This window comes from Artibeus jamaicensis, unplaced genomic scaffold (assembly GCF_021234435.1).
Source record: "Artibeus jamaicensis isolate MK-2021 breed Jamaican fruit bat unplaced genomic scaffold, CSHL_Jam_final contig_402, whole genome shotgun sequence".
NCBI lineage: Eukaryota > Metazoa > Chordata > Mammalia > Chiroptera > Phyllostomidae > Artibeus > Artibeus jamaicensis.
The window spans coordinates 3,442,172-3,447,619 of NW_026521818.1; positions in this window are offsets into that span (position 1 = coordinate 3,442,172).

Here is a 5,448-nt window from a genome sequence, read left to right on the forward strand (position 1 = left end):
GGATCAGTGGGTCAAGAGGCAGATCCATTTAGTAAAGAATTTTTAAAGAAACACATTTTAATAGCATAAAAATGTGAGGAGGTAAAAATACAATAAAAACAAGAAAGATACAGAAAAAGAAAAGTGCAAAGTTTAGTTAGCTGAACTGTGGCATCTTGTTTAGGAAGTTTGGCACCTTTCTTATGAGACCTATAATAAGTCAAAGATGGGTTGGTCTAGGTTATTCTTGTTCGTTGCTTATCAGGGGGAGGAAAAATGGCTTCTAATGAACTGTTCTATTACCTATTCATCAAGAATCTCTGTATTAGCTTCCATTCTATATTTTGATTACTATCCTTGGAGAATTTCTTTGTTTTCTCTAGTAATAATTCCTCTCCTTTGAGAGTTGCTGATTCAAGGTTAAAGCTGATTATTCTCTCAACCTTGGTATTAGTGTTTTTTATTAAATGGCACCTATCTGCACTTAAATATTAGGTAGCAGTACTATTAGGAATGAAAGCTAGGAAGACTGTAAACATAAATACCTTTTTCTGTGCTGCCAGGAGGAGGTGACCTGAAAGACAGTCACTGTATCAATGTTAACGAGTGTAAACATGCCCTGTGGTAAGACTCTGCTGCGAGAGCCCCATTAGAGGCACACCAGGCTCTATGGTCAGAATGCAGACATGAATGGGGTGTTCTCTCCCCAAGATGCTTGTCTAACTTGTTTTTTTCCCCCATGAGGGCAGGGAAACTCTGTAAAACTGGAGCATCATTATTGAAATAGCGTGGTGGAACTCCTCAGAAAGGGCCAGTTGAGCACAGCTCCCGATAAGAAAGGTCAAACTTTATGAGACATAACATTTTTAGGAAAAATGGGACTTTTAGCAATGAATGTTATTCATTTCCAAAGTTTCACTGCTGGACATCAAATAACTGATATGCCACTGCTATCTTCATTTCCTCACCACTTCAGTCCTTAAGTTCGTGAGATCATCTGGCCTGATGACTCCTCTGAAACTATATCCTGGCCACTTAACGGAAACTACCTTCTAAAAAGTTACAATTTCCTGAGTGTAATTTCAGTGGTATAATATACATGCAAGAAACATGTATATTATGAACAGCAAGAAAGAGTGGGCTTTAGAATCAGGTAGACCTGAACTAAAATTCTGATTCTACTGCTTACTAATGAACTCTGTGACCTTTCAAAAGCACCTTTAAAACCTCTCCTGTGAAATAGGGATAATAAAATCTATCTCATGAGATTATTATATGGATTGAGATAAAATATGTAAAACACTGAGCACAGAGCAAGCCACAGTTTGTACTCATTAACAAGTCATTCATGATTATTTTAAATCTTTAAAAATTACTTAAAAAATTTAAAAAATTGTTATTCTGTTACAGTTGTCTCAATTTTACCCCCTTTGCCCTCCTCTGCACATCTTATTCCCCCAGTCCCACAGGCCATGCCCACACTGTTGTCCATGTCTGTGGGTCATTCATAATATTCTTTAATTAGTCCCTTCCCCTTCTACCCACCATTATTCTTCTCCCCACTTTCTTCTGGTCACTGTCCATCTATTCCATGTTTCCATCCATTCCTATGTTCTATTTTGTTCATTAGATTCCTTTTATAGGTGAGATCATATGATATTTGTTTTTCGCTAATTGGCTCATTTCACTTAGTATAATATTCTCCAGTTCCATCCATGCTGTCGCAAAAGCTAGGAGTTCCTTCTTTCTTTCTGCTGTGTCTTTATATTTCAGTAACAATTGACATACAATATTACATTCATTTCAGGTGTACAACATAGTGAGTAGACATTTATATATCTCATGAAGTGATCACCTTAGTAAGTCTAGTACCCATCTGACATTGTACATGATTATTACAACATTATTAACCATATTTCATATGCTGTAGTTTACATCCTATGACTGTTTTTGTAAGTGGTAATTTGTACTTCTCAATCCTTTTCAGCTTTTTACCCATCTTGCCAATCCCCCTTTTATCTGGCAACCATCAATTTCTTCTCCATATGTGTTTGTTTCTGTTGTATGTTCCTTTGTTTTGTGTTTTTTAGAGTTCACAAATAAGTGAAATCATATGGCCTTTGTCTTTCTCTGTTTGATTTCTCTGTCGTTCTCTGAAATATGCTTCGGTTAGCATATTTCCCACTAGGTCCATCCATACTGTTGCAAAGGTAGGATTTCATTCTTTTTTGTGGCTGAGTAATATTGTATTGTATATATGTACAAATTCTTTATCCACTCATCAGTCAATGGACACTTATGTTGCTTTCATATATTGGCTATTGTAAATGACGCTGTGATGAACATAGGGTGCATGTATCTTTTCAAATCAGTGTTTGAATTTTTGGGGTGAATACCCAGAAAAGAAAATGTAGGTAATATGGTAATTCTAGTTTCAATTTTTTAAGGAACTTCCATATTGTTTTCTTTAGTGGCTGTACCAATTTACAATCCTACCAAGAGTGCATGAGAGTTCCCTTTTCTCTATATCTTCTGAACACTTATTGCTTATTGATGTATTGATCATAGCCATTCTGACAGGTTATGAGGTGATACTTCATTGTGGATTTAATTTGCATTTCTCTGATGATGAGTGACATTGAGCATCTTTTCACATCACTGACCATCTATATGCTCTCTTTGGAGAAGTATTTATGTAGGTCCTCTTTCCATTTTTTTAAATTTATTTTTTTAAAGGTTCATTTATTTTTATACAGAAGGGAAGGGAGGGAGACAGAGAGGAAGAGAAACATCAATGTGTGGCTGCCTCCCATACACCCCCCACTGGGGACCTGGCCTGGCCTGCAACCCAAGCATGAGCCCTGACTGGGGATAGAACCAGCGACCTCTTGGTTCTCAGGCTGGCACTCAATCCACTGAGCCACACCAGCCAGGGCCCTCCTTCCATTTTTAATTGGCTTTCTTTTGGTGTAAAGTCATATGAGTTTCTTATATATTTTGGATATTAGCCCTTTCTCAGATGTTTCATTAGCAAATATCTTCTCCCATTCAGGAGGTTGTCTTTTTGTTTTGTTGATGGTTTCCTTTGCTGTGCAAAAATGTATTAGTTTGATGTAGTCCTATTTGTTTATTTTTTTTTCTTTTGTTTTGATGCAGGAGGACCAACCCTGTAACTAGAGGGTTGGAACTTTCAGTCTCACCTTTCACTTTCAAGGGTAAGAGAGGGGCCGGAGGTTGAATCAATTGCCAATGGTCAGTGATTTAATCAACCATGTATATGTAATGAAGCCTCCATAAAAACCCAAGAGGATGGGGTTCAGAAAGATTCTGGGCTGGTGAACATGTGGAGGTGGTGAGAGAGTGGCACCCCCGCGAGGGCGCGCAAGCTCCAAGCTTGTTCTCACATTATCTTGCTTTACTCATCTCTTTCATCTGGCTGTTCATCTGTGTGTGTGTGTGTGTTTTAATCATATCCTATTATAATAAACCAGTAAATGCGAGTCGACTATTTTCTTGAGTTTTGTGAGCTGCTTTAGTAAATTAATTGAACCCAAGGAGGGGGACAGGGGAACTTCCAATTTATAAGAAGTTGATCAGAAGCATGAGTGACAACCTAGACTTGTGACTGGTATTTGAAGGTGACGGTACAAGTCTTATAGGACTGGGTCCTTTACCTTTGGAATCTCATGCTAGCTCCAGGTAGGTGGTGTCAGAATTGAACACTCTGCTGGTGTCCCCAAAACTGCTTATTGTTAACATGGAGCAACCCCTCACACACATTGGAAATTAAGTCCTATAATCAAACTCACAAGTTTGAATGCCTGTCTGGCAGGCACCAATCACTGAAGCATCAAGTATGCAACAAGGAAAGAGTTTAGTTTTGAGATACAAACCAAATGAGATGGAAGCAGAGTCCAAATCCCCCTTCTCCATCTGGAGTTGTGGAGGGTCTTTAAGGGGTTGGGGGGAACAGGCATGTGGAAACACTGGTGGCCTGAGTTTTAATTGGAGGACCTTAGAACTTGCTCATTTACAAGGGGCTTTAGCACTGGTTCTTTCTGGACAACAGACCCTTCACTTCTGAAAGAGTTCAATTGTTCAAGTTTCCGTTACGTCCTAGTCTTTCCCTTCTTTTGGTGGGAGTTGCGGGACAGGCAGGGCAGAGAGTTTGGTTCTGGTCACAGCTGGAAGTAAAAGTTCTCTCTTCTGTGCATTCATTGGCTGCATGACTTGTGGTTTTGGCCTGTTGATTCTGAAAGGCAACTTACCATTTGTTGGAAACCAGACAGGACCATTCTGAACTGGTTTTGTGGTTACACTCACAAAACACCAAATTAATTACAAGGAGGGACCCCCCCCAAATGGAATTATCTTCTGAAGGTTAGGCCCCTTGTAGTACAAACTTCCTCCACTAGGTGAGTGTTCTAGAAACCCATCTGTATCAGTGTACCAGTTGGCATTGTGAGAGGCTGTTTGGCTTCAGTGGGTTTTTTGGGGGACTCTTCCAATGAGTTTTCCCATTTCATGAAAGCTGATTTACAAGTGTATGTGCCCACACTGCGCTGAGTGTTCAGCAGTTTTTGACCAAAAAATGGTATGACCCTGGTGCCCCACCTCCCTGTTCACCTGATCTCACTTCAAGGTACTTTTATTTCCTGGATGAAAAAAAGTCCTCAAAGGGAAATGTTTTGCTGATGTGGAGGAGGTGAAACAAAAAATGGCTGAAGCACAAAAGGCCGAGTTTTCGTCGAGTTCAAAAACTGTTTCGAGCAGTGGGAAAAAGTCTCACTAGGTGTATTGCATACAATGGAGAGTACTTTGAAGGTGACTGAAGTTTAAACATGTAAGAATTAAATACACAATTTTCAAAAATAAATTCTGGGTTTTAGGGGTCCCCTCTTACATGTAATCTATATTACTTTTATATTTTTGAATAATATAAAATTAATGAGCATTTTTTACACGGCTCACCTGTGTTTAGTATTTTGCATATATAATATATGTAAACCAATGTGATAGAACCAATAAATGAATTATAGCGTAAGCAGTGACACAGACAAACATCATGTTGAGCTAAAGTGAAAAAAACTACACACTCCATGGTTCCATTTTTATACAGTTTAAAAGCATTGAACTAAACTCTAATGTAAACAGGTATACATTTATGTGGTAAATAAAAGGAACAAGGAAGTAACTACATAGTATTTCCCATGAATAGCAGGAAAGGACTCTGCCTGAGAAGAGAAAGGAAGCTGTGACTAGGCCTGGGCATGGAGGTGGGGTGTGTTCCTGGAGCCTTACTGATGACTTACTTCGTGATCTAAATAGGTGAGCACACAATTTTCATACTGTAGTAATTCATTAGACTGCATATTTATGTTTCATGCAATTTTCTATGTCTTTCATTTAAAAATAAAAAATTAAAATATAAAATTCTAAAATCTTCCCTGAATTTTTCAATAGCCTTTG